At 51.3% G+C, this 19,423-nt stretch overlaps 1 protein-coding gene across 2 annotated transcripts in view; it reads left to right on the top strand.

Annotated features, from left to right (window-relative positions):
* The window catches only part of EMP2 (epithelial membrane protein 2), a 62,982-nt gene that overhangs the window by 20,610 nt on the left and 22,949 nt on the right, over positions 1-19,423 (top strand). Inside the window, exon 1 of one of the 2 annotated variants that reach the window (XM_025855648.2) lies at positions 12,315-12,557. The exons of the other annotated variant lie outside the window; for it this stretch is intronic. The gene's annotated coding sequence lies outside the window, so the exon portion shown is untranslated. Of the gene's footprint in view, positions 1-12,314; positions 12,558-19,423 lie in introns of those variants that run through there. 2 annotated transcript variants of the gene reach the window in all.

Consider the following 19,423-nt stretch of genomic DNA (forward strand, 5'->3'; position numbering starts at 1 on the left):
CCCCCCCATCCCTCCCACCCCACCCCCACTCCAGCAACCCTCAGTTTGTTTCCTGAGATTAAGAATTCCTCATATCAGTGAGGTCATATGATACATGTCTTTCTCTGATTGACTTATTTCACTCAGCATAACACCCTCCAGTTCCATCCACGTCGTTGCAAATGGCAAGATCTCATTCCTTTGGATGGCTGCATAATATTCCATTGTGTATATATACCACATCTTCTTTATCCATTCATCTGTCGATGGACATCTTGGCTCTTTCCACAGTTTGGCTATTGTGGACATTGCTGCTATAAACATCGGGGTGCACGTACCCCTTCGGATCCCTATATTTGTATCTTTGGGGTAAATACCCAGTAGTGTAATTGCTGGATCGTATGGTAGCTCTATTTTCAACTGTTTGAGGAACCTGCATACTGTTTTCCAGAGTGGTTGCACCAGCTTGCATTCCCACCAACAGTGTAGGAGGGTTCCCCTTTCTCCGCATCCCCGCCAACATCTGTCGTTCCCTGACTTGTTAATTTTAGCCATTCTGACTGGTGTGAGGTGGTATCTCATTGAGGTTTTGATGATGGACTTTGAAAAACAAACTGAGGGTTCTAGAGGGGAGGGGGGTGGGGGGTTGGGTTAGCCTGGTGATGGGTATTAAAGAGGGCACATTCTGCGTGGAGCACTGGGTATTATGCACAAACAATGAATCATGGAACACTACATCACAAACTAATGATGTAATGTATGGTGATTAACATAACAATAAAAAATTTAAAGAAAAAAAATCAACTTGTATTTTTGACTTAAATAGACTTACTTAAAAATGAAACTTTTGGGGAGCCTGGGCGGCTCAGTCAGTTAAGTGTCTGATTCTTGATTTCGGCTCAGGTCATGATCTCAGGGTTGTGGGATTTGAGCCCTGCATCGGGTTCCGTGCTGAGTGTGGAGCCTGCTTAAAATTCTCTCCCTCCCTCTCCCTCTGCGCCTATCCTTCCTCCCCTGCTCTCGGTCTCTCTAAAAAAAATAAAAAGAAACTTTTATCACTGCTATAAATTGAAAGCCAGACTCCCTACCTGTGAATGGAAGGGCACTAGAGAAAATAAATGTAGTGAAAGCAAAAGAATATTTTTCATTTCTACCTAGATGCTCTTACCTAACCAAACTTCTTTTTTTGCTGATTGTTTTTGTTTCAATTTCTTATTGAAGTATAATTGACATACATAGGTTGTTAGTTTGAGATGGATGCCATTGTGCTTCAATATTTGTATATGTTATGAAATGATACCCATGGTAAGTCTAGTTACCATCTGTTGCCGAAGTTATTACAGTGTTATTGACTGTGTTCTGTATGTTACATCGGCAAGACTTACTTATTTTATAACTGGAAGTTTGTACCTCTTCATCCCGTTTGCCTGTTTTGCCCCCCACCTTCTCCCTCTTCCAACCAAACTTTTGAGTTGTGACCTGAGCACTCTTTCTTTAGAAAGATAGGATTCTTTCAGTCATTCAACAGATAATTTTATTGTGCACCTACTATATGCCATGCATTATAATGACTGTTGTGCTTGTGGGCTTGCTTGGTGCCAAGCACTGTTTCATCTGTGCTCATTAGCCCTATGAGGTGGATACCATCATCCCCTTTATCAGATAGGTAAACTGAGGCACAGAGAGGTTGAGAGATCTGTGCAAGTTACACAACTAGGGAGGTTGTTAGGGGCTGGATTGTGGTCCCCCTCAAATTCATATGTTGTAATCCTAACCCCCAGTACCTCAGAATGTGACTTTAGAAAGCTAGTTAAAGTTAAAAGGAGGTTGTTGGGGTGGGTCCTAATCCAATATGACTGGTGTTCTCCTAAGAGGAGATGGAAACACAGACACACAACAGAGGGAAGATGATGTCAAGACTCAGGAAAAAGATGGCCATCTACGGCCAAAGAGAGAGGCCTCAGAAAACACCAACCCTACTGACACCTTGATCTTGGACTTCCAGCCTCCAGAACCGTGAGGTAGTCAATTTCTGTTGTTTAAGCGACACAATCTGTGGTACTTGGCTGTGGCGGCCCGAGCTGGCTGACATGGAGGTGCAGAGCCCGGATGTAACCACCAAGCTCCATCCATAGGTGTTGAAGGCATCCTAGCACCCAACTGAGTCTTTCTCCTTGTGGGCATCAGAGAGACTGAACAGGACTTGGGAAGAGAATAGCATTCTTACTCCATAATTTAATGGTGTTAATTCTGTGCCCATGTATTGCCTGAAACCATCTTCCAGACTGCCAGAGTATATGCTCCTTGCTTTGGGGCATATAAACCTGACCAGTTAGGACCAGCCTGGATCCGTGACAGCCCATGGGCCCACGATGCCCAGCAGTCGGCTCTCAAGACTTTTGCATGACGGCTGAGCATCTTGAGACTCCTCAGGCCAACGCTTGGCTCTACTGATCTGCTTGGACTTTTTTTTTTTTTTTTTTAAGTTTTTATTTATTTTTTTTAGAGAGGTGGGGGTGGGGAGGGACAAAGGGAGAGGGAGAGAGTTACTCTCAAGCAGACTCTGTGCTGAGTCCGGAGTCTGAAACAGGGCTTAATCCCACAACCCTGAGATCACAACCTGATTCCAACTCACTGAGTGATCCTGGACAAGCCTTGGGTGTCCATTCTAGAATCTTCTGACTCCTTTTCCAAGGATCAGTCACCTTTCCAAGCTTAAAAGACAGCTCTTCAGAGTGTCCTTCCTTTCTTTGGTCCCTCTGACCACTGGTCTTTCTCTACTTCCTTAATAGCAGTTGCCACAACTTATAATTATGTTTCTTCACTTGTTTATCTCAGGGCTCCCTTGACAAATTGTACCCTCCACTGGGCCAGGGACCATGTCATTTTTATTCACCTGCGTGTTTTATTCATCTCTCAGCACCTAGCATGGAGCCTGGCCCTTGGGAGGCCCTCAGTAAGCAGTTGTTGGATGAAGAAATAAGGATAGCAACGCTTCTAAACTTTAACGCACACGTGATTCCGCTGGAGAGTTTATTAAAATGCAGACTCTGATTCTGTAAGTGGGCAGGGCCTGAGAGTCTGCATTTTTCAAGGGTTCTCATGGGATGCTGCCGGTCTGTGGATTAAGTAGCAATGTTCTAGGTAAACTCTGCCCATACTACCACCCCTTGTCCCCTTTCTCATTGCTCAGCACCCTAGGAGAGGTTCCCAGTGTTTCAGAGGCATGGAACGGGCTATTGAAGCCCAGGAAAGGATTAGTAAAGAAGTAGGAGAAATTTTAAGGAGCTCAGAACTAATGAAGCTCCAGAGGCTTAGCTGAGAATGGCACACCGGGCTTTCAGAGGCGTCCAGTGTATGTGACCTTGGAAGCCTGAACAAAGGTGGTCCCAACTTGGGTCTCTCCCAGCAAGGTGATAGGCTGTTCCAGGGCTGGGCAAATTAACCCCTCCCTCACCAGCTTGTCTCCCTTCTCAATGCAAAGCTCACCGTGCCCAACCACCACCTTAATACACCTGGCCTGGCCGATCCACAGGTGGGTGCTCTCCTTTGCTGTGGTGACAACATCTGGTCTCCACCCCACCCATGGACACACCCAAAACCCTCTCTGGACACAGAAAGGTACAGCTGCAAGACCAGGTAGTTCAGGTGAACTGATGGTGCTCCTCAGGGGTTCACGTCCACCCCAGGAAGGTAAGGTGGCCCTCCACCAGCTAAGATGTCAACTCACCACATGCCTAGTGTTAAATTGGATGCTCGGTGACTATGACCATGTTTGATTGAAGGCCTACTACAATGTTTCTCAAAATGTGGTCCACACACTGCTGGTCTCAGAGTCACTTTGCAGCTGGGGAGTGTGGAAAGAACTTACAAAATATACAGACACACTCCACCCCAGACCTCCTGTTCCGGCGCCTTTGGAAGTGGGCCCCAGGAATCTTCATGGTTCATAGGCTTCCCGGATGATTCATATGTGCTTTTGCCTTTCAGAGTATCTGGGTTCATATATTTGCCTCCTCCTCAGTCTGTGTACACAGTTTTTATTTCCTTTTGTGTCCGCTCTATTGTTGCGTCTTTGATCATAAGCCCATAAGCTGCCTCAAACCCCTTTGGAAGCCAGAGAGTAGAGTAAATACACTAGGCTTTATACATAACTAGGTGTCCTAGGAACCACCCTGCCCCTTTGATGCTCCTCTTGCCAGTGAACCCGCCATCAAAGTGCAGCCCACATAGAAGCTACCTTGTGAACCCTTTCTTATTACGCATCAAGCCAACTGGTCCCCTGAGGCCAGCCCATCTTTGCAGCCCGTGTCTGCACCAGCAAATACTCCAATGGACCAAACCGTGTCCTGCACACTCAGCAGTTTCATCTGAGCCCCAGACTCTTCAGGCTTCTCTATGATGTCATTTTCCTTACACATTTCCCTGGAGGGACGTCTGAGTCCCCTTTGAGTTACTCTCCCAAACACAGTGCCATTTTAAAGTGTGAGTGCAATCTTGCATTCTACGTTCCTATCATTTCTCACCTCGTAATTTCTCTGCCTGAGTCTATGCTGGCCCCCTCCCCTTAACCTCCACACAGCAGTCAGGCAGACCATGTCACTGCTTTTCCTTGTTTTCAAATGTTTCATGCAACTGTATTGAAGAAAAATAGCTCATTTACTAGCAGAGCTATTGGTCGATCATTCCCCACTGGGAACTTGCATCATTGATTCGGTGCTATATTAAATAGCGTATTGGAAGATAGCTTAACTAACATTAACTAACATCCTCTAACCATTTAAATGAAAATTTCAAAATATTTTGAGACCCTATTTTGGAATACAAAGGGTGTTTGATTTCCAATTTTCATTCTCTGTGGAGCAAGAACAGGTGTTCCCTTTATGGACATGCGTAAAATACTTCACTTTTCTGCGCACGCTATAAATTCAATACCAATTCTTGAGCCACATCAGATTATGACCACAAAGTATATCATGTAACCTCAAATCTCCAACGCAGAAGGCTTAGAGAGGAGTGGGCACCATTAGAATAACTGCCTCCTTTGATGTGACAAATGAGCATCCATCTCCCTCCCACAGAGCATGGAGGACGGGCCCCTCAACCTCTCTCCACTGCTGCTGGAATGAAGCCCCCACTCCTACCTTAGCCCCACCGCCTTCCATAACCTCAATCTCGATTCCCCCTTTCTAGCCACGCTGGCTTCTTTCAGATCCTCCTACCCAACCACAGTGCCTTTGAACTTGCTGCTTCTTCCACCTGGGGCCCTCTCCCTTCCCTTTTGCCGGGCCAACTCCTAGGTCTCTTCAGATCTCAGGGCTAAGGTCTGGCACCACTTCCTCAAGGACACCCTCCATGATATCTTTGCCTGGGTCAGATCCCCTTCCTGCAGGCTCTCAGAGCACTGTCTACCTCTTTCTTCATAGCAGGCTTATCACACCAACATGCTCACATTTAGTTGAGGGATTACTTAGTTCATTAACTCAGTATAGTTAGGGTGATTGTGCACCCCAGTTTCCCTGGGACAGTTTTGATCAATTTATGATTATTGTCATACTGCAATTATTAATAGCACCCCTTCACTCTCAAAAGAGTCTTACTTGGGATGATATGTTATATGGCTGTCCCAGTGGTAACCACCCCAACAGGCTGTAAGCTCCATGAGGACCAGAGCTTTGCTTGTTTCTGCTCATCATTGTGTTTCTGACACCTGGCTCCAGAGAACCAGGCAGATCCTGCATGGCGCTTTGTGACCTACCCTTGAAAGTGATAATGGCATCGCTTCTACCATATTCTATTGGTCGACTGGATGCCAGTCAGTGAGCTCAAGCTCTCAATGGGGCTGGGTGTCAGAGAATTTGCAGACACATTTTAAAACTACCACCTGTCCCCAAGGATTGGAATTTTATTAATTTATTCATCAAATATTTATTGATTCCAGTGCCTCTTGTCACATAGTTTGGGCATGGCGCAAGAGTTCCCACTGAGAGGCAGGTCCTCCCAGCCACATGCCTGTCTTGGGGTTGTGGCTCCTTGGAGAAAGGGGGATTTTTTTTGGCTTTGTTTTTCCTTTGCATAAAGGTGACATCTTTCTGCCAAGCTATCTGCACCAACAGGATGCTTTTTTCTAAATCATTGGTTTGGAAGAGGTGAGTTTTTCAAATTTTCGTGAAGGCACTGTGAAGACCAGCAGAAACCCTGATTTATCCTCCACTGTGTGTCAGACGATGGCAAAAAAATAGATATGGGCAAAATAGATATGGCCTCTGCTCTTAAGGAGCTTGCCTTCTGTTAGGGAATGAAGACAATGAGTGTGAATGTCCATAAACAAAAATGTAAAAAATATACTCACAGATGGTAAACAGTGTTATTGGGGAAAAGGCTCTCTGTTGAGCCCCTACTCTGTGTTGGTTGCTGGAGGCAGAGGCCAGAGTCTGGAGGTGTAGGCTGCCTACCCAGGGCCACCAGCACTCAGGGGATGTTCTGCAGGGGAGGAACCAACAAGAGCAAATAGAAACGGGCTGTGTCCACAAATTTTGAATCCCACATACAGAGGGAATTTCCAAGCTGTTCAGGTGTAAGGACTTCAAGTTCAAGAGTCTCAATGGCCCAGAATGGTTCACATATCTTCCTGCCTGGAAGCAGAGGAATGGCTAAGAATTTCTAGGCCTCCTTCCTCCTGAGTTGTCATTCTTTGAATTTGGGACTGTTACACCATGGGTGGTGTGTGTGTGTGTGTGTGTGTGTGTGTGTGTGTGTGTGTGTGTGTCTTCCCCTGGAAACGGAAGACATCCTTACTTCCCCATACCCGAAGTTCATAAGGATTTGGGGAGTCTTGCCTGAGTCCTGAGACTGGGGTTGCCTGGTGGGGCCAGGGGGCACTCAGCTTAGGGGATGTTTCCATGGGCTTACAGCCTAAGTGACAACCCCCCCCAACACACACACACACACGCACACGCACACACAGATATCCATGAATCTTAGGAAGAAATACAAAACAAAACTTGTATCGTGTCAAGCAGGGTAATGAAGAGAATGGATCAGTGTTGGTTAGAAAGTTCCATGAAACCAAGGGTTCTTTGACCTGCATGTTCAATGCTGTATTCCCAGGGCCTCAAGCAGTGTCTGGCACATGGGACATTCACACCTTGTGTATACTTTAAGTGAATGATTGGGAAAATATTATTTCCGTGAGCCATTGTTTGTCAGGAAGGAGGGAAGGAAAGGTTTTTGTGTTTTTTAAAAAAATATTTAGAAAAGCATCAAGGGTGCTCTTGTAGCCTGAAAGAATAACATTTATGACCGTGCTTAAGATCCTAGGAAAACGAGAGTACACCCTGGGGCATTATTAATAGCAGGGGCTTTTTTCCTCTCCTTTGCCTTTTCAGTGTTAGACTGGACTCCATCTTTGCAGAAGATGGGCCAGGAAAGCGGGCCTCTCCCCGCCTTGCCATGCGGGGAGACACCAGAGGGCTTTCTTTTGTGACTTGCCAAGAACATCCCACGGGTCTACCTGGGCTCCAGATGTTTGGGTGGTAATGGTGCTTGCTGGCGGTGGAGAGCAAACCACCCCTCCACTTCCTGTTACTCTTTCTGGCTGTATTTTGGGGAAATTCAAATGTGGGAGGGCTCCCAAGCTCTGGCCTTCAGGTGCCAAACCTCCTGATGAAAACTGGGGCCTCCGGTCAAGCAGCCAGATGTTTTGGGGTTGAGGGCCAGACATTTCCATCATGGGGAAAACCCAGACCGAGCCCCCGTAGGTTTGTTCTGCTCGTCGTACATTTGCATTCATTACACACGTGGTGTCTTTAAAAGACATGAAAGCCCATTGTGACGCAGTTATGGGCCGTTATCTCCAGGGGTTTGGAAATTCTGCGACCTCCAACTTTGGTGATAGTCAAATCTCCCTGTCAGAAGTCAAACGGACAATATTTGTACTGTGAATCCTTCTTAGACTCGTGGGATGTTTTATGACGGGGAAGAGCGATGAGATCCAGAGCGCCGAGCTGTAATTGGAGGACACAGGGTCTTGTTTCTCTGCTGGAAACCATTGTCTCCATCCCGCCCCCACCCGGTCTATGGAGGTGGGCGACAAGGAGGAAATGGTCTCTCAAGAGAGTGTCAGTTCTCAGATCCCCACTCCAGGGATTCTTCCTTGGCTCTCCATACAACAGGCACCGGGGGCTTTCCCAGCTGTCTGTCTTATGGCAAGATGGGCAGCCCGCTGAGCCATGCCTAGAAGTGCTGATGGCAGGGCATCTGGTCAGCGGTGGTGGTGGTGGGGGGGCTGACCCAATAGTAGTTGCCTATAACCTTCATACTTGGAATTTTTCCTGGGTCTGAGGATTTTCCTCGTCTGAGGATCCTGCTTCACATCTGGAAGAGGAGCCAAGAGAAAATGTCGCTTGTGAGCTCTCTGGACATGCTTGCTCATTCCTACCTCTGCTCATTCCTCCCTCCAGAAGCATGTAGAGCTGTAAGCCAAGGTCAAAGATAGAGTTGGACCCCGAGAGATGAAGTGATTTGCCAGGATAACGTGGCCAGTGGGAGATTTTTTTTTTTGCTGCTTGGCTTCGTGACTTGCTTTGCCCATGAAATGTGAGCATGCAGATGGTTTTAATAGCCAGCATGTGCTTCGTTCCCTTATCTTCCCACCTCCCTGAGACCAGCACTGGTCCCTATAGAGGCTGCTCCATCAGCTGCAGCCTGAAGTAAAGATAATGTAGACACATAGTCACAATCATCCCGTAACGGACATATAATACAAGCAAGATATAGCAGTACCTGTGTTGCAAGCCAGAGATCGTGGGATCATTTGTTACTGTGGCATCACCCAGCCTATCCTGACCGATACAAAGATTACTAGAACCCATCCCTCCAAATCAGAGGCAGTGGATATTAAGTCTTTTCTTAGTGTGTTATCTATCCCTGCATGACGAATTACCCCAAAATGTAGGAGCCTAAAGCCACACACATGTATTAACTCACAGTCTCTGTGGGTCAGGGATCTGGGCATGGCTTAACTGGGTTCTTTGCTCTGGTGGCCCTCTCGAACATGGTCCGTGCTTCAGTCACAGCTCTTCTAACCTACTCATGGAAGTGTCATCCAACATGTTTATCTTATTGTATTTGTGAAAAGCCAGCTGTGTGTCTTGCCCACTCTCCAGGGGAGGGGATTACGCAAGGGTGTGAGCTCTGGGAGGCAAGATCACGTGGTCCATCAGTTTGTTTTCAAAGGAAATACTTACTCATTGGAAGTTAGAGAGCCCCCTGCCACCTGTCAAGATTAAATGGGCCCACCAACCAGAAGCAGGTTTCTATGGTCAGATCACATTTCTATTTGATCCATTCCCATCCTAACTTTGTGGATTTAGGTATTTTCTTCTGGGTCTCGATCCTTTTTGACAAAAGCCCACATGTTCTTCCCCATTACCTATCCTGCTGCAACTCCTTGTCATTCCTTGTAAGAACAGAAAGGAGTCAACAGAAGCAGGTTATAAGCAACTGGCAGAAGCTTAAAACATGCCAGCCAGAAAGGACACACAAGAGATGACAGAGTTCTCAATGACCTTCTCTTCTCCACCCTGATCCCCAGCCCCAGACTTCCATCACCCAGTTACTGCTATGAAACGACCAACCACGATGCCTCAGTGCACACAACAGTACCATGCATTTCTCGTTCTTCACGTGTCTGCAGCTTGGCTGGAGCAGCTCTGCGTCCCAGATGGAAGTTCTGCAGGTCACCCTGGGTAGCTCTGCTCCCCAGGTCTTTCATTTTTCTGGGAACAGTGGGCTCCTGGAGGTATGTTCTTCTTATGGAAATGGCGAGAGCACAAGAGGGCAAGCCCTAATGCCCAAGCACATTCCCAGCCTTTGTGTGCATGTCCTGTCTGCTAATATCCCATTGGCCAAAGCCTGTCAGTGGTCTAGCTCAAGGTCAAGGGGGGGATGTATGCTCTGCTGGCCATGAGGCTGGGCTGTGGATGTATTCTATCGGGGGTGGGGGGGGACGATTTGGGACCTAGAATTCAATCGAGCGCTCTCATTCCCCTCTCCCCCTCCCTGCACCACACTGAGGTTTCAAGCTTGTTATGGAAACACCAGGAGTGGAAACACAAGTGGGTAAAGGCAGGTTTCTGCCTCGAGTCTTACTGGAGAGATAGGACTGTATTTAAAGAAACCAAACAAGGTGGCACAGGCAGCAGGTGAATGTCGGGGGAGGTGGGGCTCTGGAGTGGCTCTGGGAACAAGAGAGAGGAGCGATGGATCCACTCCTTTCTCTGGATCCTGGAGAGGCTCTTTGGTGTCTGGCCAGGTTCTTCCCACGGTGAGGCACGCCTCACCAGCAGGCACAGGGGAGGTGGTTTAGGTGATAAAGATATGGGGAGGAGGCACCGCCTAGCTTTGAATCACAGATTGAGAGCCAGTTTCCCTTTCCTGGTGATCTTGCAATGATTCTGATGACAAGGGGAGTCTCCTGCGCTAGGGGGTCCTTAACACCTCCCAGGCTGACTGATAGATCCCGAACCTCAGGTTCACGGGCTCTTTCAGGCAACAGGATCTGGCGAGAGTATACTAACACTGTTTTGTTTTTGTTGTTGTTGTTGTTATTTTGGGTAGTGTTTGTATCTGTTAAGTTTGTCCTCTCTGGTGAATGGCACTGGTTTCCTGTTTCCTGTGATGCTATAGGGCTTCCTCATGAAATAAATATAGTTAAATAAACAGAGTCGATTTAAAGAAAAAGAATTAAGTGAATGCTAGTTCATAGTGGCATGTCGATAGGGCAGGAATGGTGGCTTGACCGTGGTCAGCGTTTGGTAAATAGCGATGTGGTGGGAACAGAAGTGTGGGGCTTGCTGCCGACGGTCTGGGTTCAAATGCACCCTCCACGTGTCTCATGGGGCCCTTGAGCAGTAGCTTCTCTGACCTTCAGTTTCTGCATAGATGAAATGAAGGCAACTTCTTTTGCAGGGCTGTTGTGTTATATCGAAGGTGATGTTTGCAAAGTGATGGGACACAGTAGACACTCCGCAAAGGGCAGAAACCCACCTGCTCCAGCCCCTGCCCGGGCTGTCCATTCTGGGAGAGCCTTCTGAGTGCCCTCTGTCCTCCCAGTGGCCGTGGGACAGCAGGTGCCACTGTCCCTGCTGGTGTGGGGGGCCCCACCTGGCTCTCTTCTGCAGCAGCCAGACCCCACCCTCCTTCCCTTTTAAAGGCAGGGCCTCAGTTCTAATGAACATCTTCCTGCCCCTGCTCCAGCCCTACAGAAAATCCCCTGCTTGGGGGATGGTGGTCTTGAGCAGCCATTAAATTCCAGAATTCAAAGAGAGATAACAGATCAGCCTCTGGAGCAGCTGGGGAACCTCAGAACCTTGGGGGGGGGTGGCCCTTTAGAGGGGGTCCCAAATATCCTAAGGATCTCTAATTTCCACCCAGGGAGGCTTTCCCCTTGCAGAGCTCCCCAGCAGGATTGAAAAAAGACAGGCAGGGAACAATTTATTTTTTTTTAACTTATTTTTAAAGATTTTACTTATTTATTTGTCAGAGAGAGAGCACAAGCAGGGGGAACCGAAGGCAGAGGGAGAAGCAGGCTCCCCACTGAGCAAGGAGCCTTTTGTGGGGATTGATGCCAGGACCCTGGGATCATCACCTGAGCGGAAGGCAGATGCTTAACTGACTGAGCCGCCCAGGTGTCCTGCATCAGACAATTTAAACATGGCGTTCCGGCCCCACTAGCTAGTGCACAATAAATTAGTATTTCCTAAAAGTGTTTCTAATTCTCTCTTCCGTAGCATAGTCTCCTGCCTTGTATTTTGGGGTGTATGCCAATAGCATTAATCTGTTAAATTAAAAGCTTAAACTATACTGTCCCCCGCCGCGGCCCTGTTTTGGAATTTCTTCAATTTTTCCACATACTAACTGCTTCCCCCACTCCATAGATGGGGCTTGGGTCCCTCTGGCCTCCTCCCGCATCCCCCCAAGAACCTCCGGAGCACATGAGTCCTCTCAGTTTCCAGATGGGGAAGCTGAGGCGGGAAACGGGAAGGACAGGAGCACGAAGTTGAAGAAGAGCGCCAGAGAAGGGGTTCTAAAGCAGGGAGTCGGATTCCAGAACCCTTACGGGAAGGAGGGGAAGAGGAGAAAGGGGGAGCCGAGGAACAGGGGGAGGGGAGGGAGTGGAAACCCGTCAGGGAGAGCGCGGGGGAGAGACTCCGGGCTCCAAGGAGCGGCACTTTTCTCCCTCCTCCCCCGACCCAGCGACAGACTCCACCCCAAACTTGGCCCGGGGAGCGCGGGGAGGCGGCCGGGGGGCCGGGGGCGCTCCCGGGGCTGCGGCCTTTCCCGCCAGCGCCCCCCTCCCGCCTGCCGCCGTCCCTCCCACTCCGCTCTCCCGGCCCCTGACATCACGGCCCGGGAGGCGGGATCCGGGAAGGAGGGGACGCGGGGAGGAGGCTCCGCGCCACCGCGAGGGAGGAGGGAGGGCGCACAGCCCCAGCCCAGAGCTTCAAAACAGCCCGGCGGCCTCGCCTCGCGCCCCAGCCCGCTCGTCCGTCCGTCCGTCCAGCCGCCAGCGCCCGGTGAGTGGGGCTCGCCCTCCCCGGGAGGCGCGCGCGGGGCGCGGGAGACCACGTCGGGGGGCTGCGGGCAACGTGCGCCCGGGGAGCGGGCCGCGAGCCCCAGCACCCACGGGACCGAGGGGGGTCCCCGCCTTGTGGGGGGAGCAGGGAGGGGCCGAGGCCCATCCGTACCCAAATCCCACTGGTCCTCAGCCAGACGACCAGGGCGCGGACTCCACCTCCCCCCTCCCCAACTGCGCCGAGTTCACCCCGGACCCCGAATTCCACCTCCCCACCCCCGGGCTGCTTCCTGCGCCTTTTGCGCCGAGGCGGGCGGGAAAAGTTTGGGGAGGAGTCAGGGCGGCTCCCCTCGCCCCGGCCAACTGCGCTCCCGGGGCTCTCGGAGTCCAGGGCCGTCCCGTGTCGCAGGAAGGTCTCGCGCGCCTCGGCGCACCGTCCCCCGCCTCACCGAGCGGGCGGGACGGGCTGCGCCCAGGCCGGGGTCAGTGGGTCTCCTCCTCGGCCCCGGCGGCGGCTCCGTTGCGCCCCCCAGCGACGAGGAGCAACTTCCTTAGGTCTGGAGCGGTGGGGGAGCCTGGAGGCGCCGCCGGGATGAGGCTTCTCGCTCCCCATTCTGGTTGGGGTGGGGGGCTTTGAGGACCCTACGCGTGGATTCCAGGCAAAGGGGAGGCCAGAGCTCGTGTATAGAGGGACTGTACACTCTCCAAATCCAGGGTGCTAAACACACCCCAAGGAGGCCCTAACTTGGGGCTGACGGGGGAACATCGTGACCAGGGGCCAGTCGAGGGTACCTGGATAGGAGGGACACCCTGCAGGACAAAGCCCTCCGTCCAGGCCACAGAACCCAACACCTTATTTTGGAACAAGGCAGACAGCCCAGTTTCAGGTTTGGGAAAAGGCGCACTGCTTCCTCCCAGGCTCCAAAGGTGTGCATGCGGGGTGGGGTGGGGTGGGGTCAGGGGGTGATCTTTTACCTCGGCTGTGTACCAGGTGGAGAGACCAGCCTGAAAAGTGACGGGCAGAGGAAAGGTGAGGGGCTTGAGAAACCTGCAGCCCAAATCCTGTATGATCCTGCCAATGCTACCTAGGAGGGGCAAATTCATAGGGACAGAAGCAGAAAGTACAGGTTACCAGGGACTGGGGCAGGGGGTGGGCAGTTACTGCTTACTGGGTCTGGAGTTTTTGTTGGGGAGGGCGAAAACATTTGGCGTATAGATAGTGATGATGGTCACATGACATTTTGGATGTATTTAATGTACGTGAAATCTACAATTATAGGTGGTTAAATGATGGATATTAGGTTATGTGTATTTTACCACAATTTAAAAAAAAAAAAAAGGTTTCCAGCCCCCTCTCTGCTTCCGTCTGAATTAGTAAGGAATCTCAGAGGCTGCTAACTGCTGCAGGTCACCTCTCCCCAGAATTTGGCCCAAGTATAAGGAAGTGTAAGGAGGCTGAGGAGGGGACAGGAGCTCGGGTTTCCCCAGGAGTCCGGAAGGGACCAGGATGAGAACCAAAGCTCATGGAGCATTCGCAGGGCGCCTGGCAGTGTGCAGTGCGCCCACACTCTCCCCTTCAGGAAGCCTCACACAGCTGCCTCCATCCCCGCTCCCAGGTAGCAGGTGGCAAGAGGCAGGCCAGAGACATTAAGTCAGTTTCTCAAGCTCACTGAGCCAATAAGTGCCAAGAGCTAGACTTTGAATCCCTGTCAGCTTCCCCGCTACCCCCCCCCGCCCCCCCCCCCGCAAGCCTTCCCATATCCACCTGGAAATGCCCTGGTGGGTTTCCTGGAATGCGGGAGAGACCCTCCTGGAGAAACCAGGGCCCAGATGCCCACGGGGGCCTTGGCAGATGCCAAGCCCACAGCCGAGGGAGGGGCATGGGGGTGGCAGGAAGGTGCCGAACCTGTTTTCCCACTGAGGGATTTGGGATCTGCCGCCTCCACCCCTGCCAGGAACTGGGGAGTGGGAGTGAGAGTCCGAGAGCAGGCCACATAGCCTGGAGCCTCCTCTGTCCCCAAAGTGGGGAAACTGAGATTCACCTAAGACCTGGGGACAGGTGTTTGTGGTGGAAGGCATGGAGGTGGCCAGCCTGGTGGCCAGGCTTTGGGGCGGCCACTGCACTGCCCCACCCAGGGGAGAGGTGGCACCGTGTCTGGCTGGTGTGGCCCTGGGTACATGGCACAGCTCAGGAGGGGAAAGCAGGGCTCCCCGGCGTGTAACTGTAAATACTGGGCGTATTCGCTCGGTCACCCCACCCGCACACACAGTTATTTCATAAGGCCCTTTCTTCCTGGAATGGAAGCAAAAGTTTCACCTAGGTTTCCTTTCTCTGCCTCGCATGTAATATTCCAGGCAGGAGCTAAAACTGCGTTCATGTGCATACAGACTCTCCATTTTACGGCAACAGGTGATTCATCAGTTGACTCCACTGGCCAATTTCTCATCCCCAGGGACTCTCTTGTCCCTCTCTGCCGCCTTCTGGGTGGATGGGGAACCCAGCAGAGGCCAGCTCTTTGTCATAGTAGGCTCGGCCAGACACAACCAGGGAGGGAAGGCTGTTGAGACAAAAATATACAAATGCCTTTCCAGGCCAGATGGGATGGCGTTGGATTGCTGGCTGGTTGGTGTGTTTGGGAGGAAGAGTCCAGCCACCGTCCTTGGGCAGATAGTGTGCGTGTGTGTGTGTGTGTGTGTGTGTGTGTGTTTTGTAATTTGTGGCTGCTGCCCGGCTCCGTGGACAGGTGGGGACTCTGCACAGGCCACGGAGGCCCGAGTCTTGGAGGTTGGCTTCAGCTTGTCCAGGGAAGGAATAGGGGTTGGGGTGGGCATGGCAGGAAGAGGAGGCTCCCCTCCTTGCCCCAGGAGGGATGGAGTCTGGCTTCGTGCAGGAGTTACCCAAAGAGGGCATAGAGTGGACTCCTCTTCAGATGCATCTGGGTTTCGTTAGGGACAGGCCAGGGGGGTGTCTAAAAATATCGGAGACAGAGCTGCCACCCAGTGAGAGAGAGTGCTGGGCTAGTAACCCGATACCCACGGTGGGGGCTGGGGGGGGCTGTCTCTGACGCAGAAGAACCAGCAAAGCTCTGTTCCAGTCACTTGGGCTCTTCCAGGCAGCCAGACCTTGGGTGGAGGCCTGGGGTGAGGCCTGGGGGTGAGAGCTCTCTGCATTCGGGGCAGCCATGGGCCAAGATCGAGGAATTTCGAGGGCATGAGAACCTTAGAAAGTCCCAGTGTGACAATGAGGGACACGCGGGGGGGGGGGGGTTGGTTAACTCACCCAACATCACCCAACAGGTTGGCAGCAGAACCAGGACAAGATCTGGATCTAGGGACTCACTGCCCAGGAGCCCAGTGGCTTAGGAGTGGTCATTGGGGTTCCAGGCCAGGTCCCCAGTGTCAGGGTCCCCTTAGGGCATGTCATCCATCTAGGATGCTGGGTTTCCATGCTTACGTACTGATGGGATCAAGGTGGGCAGGAAGCCATGCTTAGGCGTGGGTCACTCCCACTTGGCACTGGGTCACTCTCGGGCACAGCTGTCGGACTCTGGGGATGTTGGCCCATCCTGGGGCAGGATGTAGGGAGGAGGGGGGCTGGAGGACAATCTGCTAAATGAGCCCCTCCCTCCTTCCCATCTGAAGACACTGTTGGTTTTGTTCACGTGGGTATCTCTACTGCCTAATGAGTAGCCATTAACCAGAATAATTGAATTCCTCCAGCCCTCACCGTCGTTGGGAAGCAGGGCTTCTGTGGATCTAAAAGGGAACTGAGGGTGAAGAGATTGCCTGCACCCCTGCCCTCTGTGCACAGGTTGGATGAGCTCAGCTTCTAGAAGCTTCCTAGCACTCCTAGGTCTAGAGCTGGAGGAAGGGTCCCCCAGGGTGGCATTCAGCATCACGATGATCTTGAGAAATATAAGTGTGAATCAACTAGCTATCGCCCAGAATGGAGGGATGGACAGATTAAGTCCCTCAGTGCAGACTGCTTCCCCATAGAGAAGGCACTTTGAAGATTTCTTGTTCTGACACTTCTGATCACCAGCTTATCTAGCAAACGGCCTTTCCTAAATAAATAAAAATAATAATAATTAAAAAAATTTGCAGTGAATAAATATGACCCAAAGTTGTCTCATCAATCTTGTTTTCATGAATGCGTCCCACATCGGGTTGTCATTGGTCGCACGCAAGATAATTTTAAAAGTTTCTGCAGCTGAACATAAAACAGGAAAGAGTAATTAATGTCTTTTTCTCAGTTGGTATGTCAAAAAAACATAAACTGCACCCAGACCCATAATTTCATGGATACTATTGGGTAGAGTGAAACTAAAGTGTATGCTTTCAACTTTAAAAGTTTTCTTTTTCAAATCCTTTTTTTTTTTTTTTTTAAGTACGCTCCATGCCCAGCGTGGAGCCCAACACAGGGCTTGAACTCACGACCCTGAGATCAAGACCTGGGCTGAGATCAAGAGTCAGACACTCAACCAACTGAGCCACCCAGGCGCCCCAACTTTAAAGCACTTTTTTAAATAATTGAGGGATTTCGTGAGTAAGCACAGGTGACCTGGAACAAAAATCTTAGGACTGGAGTGACTGACATTTGGGAGTTGGCATAACCGTAGCTTATGGGATGGATACAGTTCACACTTTTGACAACATGAGGGATCCGGAGCATCTGTGAGCTCCCCACCCAAGCTCCTCTTCTGCAAAGAGCCCCTGTGTTCATCTTGAGACCGAGTAGCCACTCAGCTTCCCAGGGAGTCTCACCATCTTTAGTGAGGGTCAGTGTGCTGCTGGGATGACCTTGGACGTTGTTCTGTGGATTGGAGGAGTTGGTGTATAGATGTAGACAGAAGTGGCTTACTTGAACCCAGGGAAGGCTGAGGGAGAGGCTAGCTAGCCTGCTTTCATCTTGGTGGGTGTTATTTAGCAGCTCTGTGCAGTGAGCTGCTACAGGCAAAGGGGGATCTCCCTTTCAAAGGAGGCTGCCATCTAGTGAGGGGATGATGAGTCCAGGACATGCGCGCACCAGCGCCAGGACTGGGGTCGAGAGATGTGGTTTCAGGGAAGCCCACAGTCGTGCAGCAGGCCAGGCTTTCCTGAAGCCCTTAGGACCGGAGATGGGCTGAGAAGAGTCCCTAGGATTTGCCCAAGCAGTGATGGTTGTGGGTGTGCAGCCGGGAACAGAGGAAGAGAACAGATTCATGATCTACCTCCATACCCGAAGTTCAAGAATAGTCAAATGGTCTTCCTGAATTCGGCAAGCTGCTTGGGTCCTGCAGGTTTGGGGGCGGGGAGCTTTAGGTGGAGCTGGGTGGCCTGCTGGGTGCTCTGTGGACAGAGGGGCGGGGTGGGGGCTGGGCGGTCACCTGGGGCCGGGGTAATGGGGACTTAGCTCGGGAGGTGCCCTCCAGCCCCCATGGAGCACCCCCTTGGAGCATCCCACTGTGGACGCCTCGTGGGTGTGATGGGTTTTCTGTCTGGGTGCTGTGAACGGCAGAGGGGGCAACAGTGATACAGTGGCCCCAGTAGGGCCTGGACACCCCCCCGGCAAGGTGTCCAGGACTCCGTGGGGGATGGGAGTCTGGAGCTTTGAAGTGCATTCAAAGACACACAAGGACCCAGGTGTGAAACTGTGTTTTAGGTTGGAATTTGAGGGTAGTAGAAAATGACTTCGATTCTGCCAGTGTTGTCAGGAGCAAGAATAATAATTAGCATTGCTATTATTATAGCATTTGTAGGGTGCAGAGCAGTTTCCTGGGTTGCGGGCTTTATATCCTTTATCTCGTTTAAAATGAACAACGACCCTATGAGGTAGGAACTATTATTATTCCCGTTTATAGATGGAAGAGTGGAGCCTTAGAATTTTTGCTTAAATCCACCCAGTGGCTGTGTTTGGGTTTGAATCCAAGCCTCGTGGACCCCAGAGACCCTACTGCATTTGATGTATCCCTGTCATGTCCCTTGTTGTAAAGACAGACTTCTGCGTCCTCTTCTTGAAATCATCCCTGCCCTTTGAGCCAGGAAAGTTCTTTTGTTACAGATGCTCCAGTGGGTGTCTGGGAGGCCGGCATCCTTCCTCCAAAGTCAGCCGTCTCGGCCCCGAGGGTCCTGGGCATGAGCTTCCCGCCCCCCCGCCCCAGCCTGTCTCATGGAGGACAGGCCCCTGCTTGAGGGAGGCAAGGGCTGGTGGATGCAGGGATCCCCATCTGTTGAGTTCACCAGGGCACCTCCTGCATCCGGTGCGGAGCTAAGTGCGCAGTAGGTACTCGGTGAATCCCTGGCCCATGAGAGAGGGAGGCACCTGGCTTCCTGGGCTCTGCTTTTCAGCCGGCCTTGGGGGGGCGGGGTGGAGGGGGGAGGAGTCCCAGAAGGAGGCCCCCGGTGGGTGGGCGGGCGAGGAGCCAGCTGGAGGCTGCAGGGGGTGAGAACGGAGGGGAGAGATTTGGGAGGGCGTGCGAGATAACTGGGGCCAGGCAGCTGCCCCCTTCCCCTCCTGCAGCTGACTCTGTCTGGAGCCAGATCAGGCCCGGGGGTCACAGTCAGCATCCATTTATATCAGTGGGACGTGGGGTCACATTCTTCTAGGCCAGAGCCCGAAAGCGGCTTCATCACCGCCACGCCCAGAGTGTGGTCTGCACGCCCACGGGCCTCTGGAGGTGGTTTCTATAGCATACAGGCAGACGTTAAAAACTGGGGTGTGCTCACATTTATTTTAAAGTGGATGGCTAAAGTGTCAATCCCTTGGCAAGGGGTACTGATTTCCATTTTATGGAGTAATCCCCATTTAAAGACTAATCGATTTAAGCTAGTTGCTGTACAGACAGGCGCCACGTGGAGTACAGGTGGTGCACACACAGCGCAGGAATG

Source organism: Callorhinus ursinus, unplaced genomic scaffold (assembly GCF_003265705.2).
Source record: "Callorhinus ursinus isolate GAN/ISIS: 27379988/994484 unplaced genomic scaffold, GSC_fseal_2.0 scaffold13, whole genome shotgun sequence".
Taxonomy (NCBI): domain Eukaryota; kingdom Metazoa; phylum Chordata; class Mammalia; order Carnivora; family Otariidae; genus Callorhinus; species Callorhinus ursinus.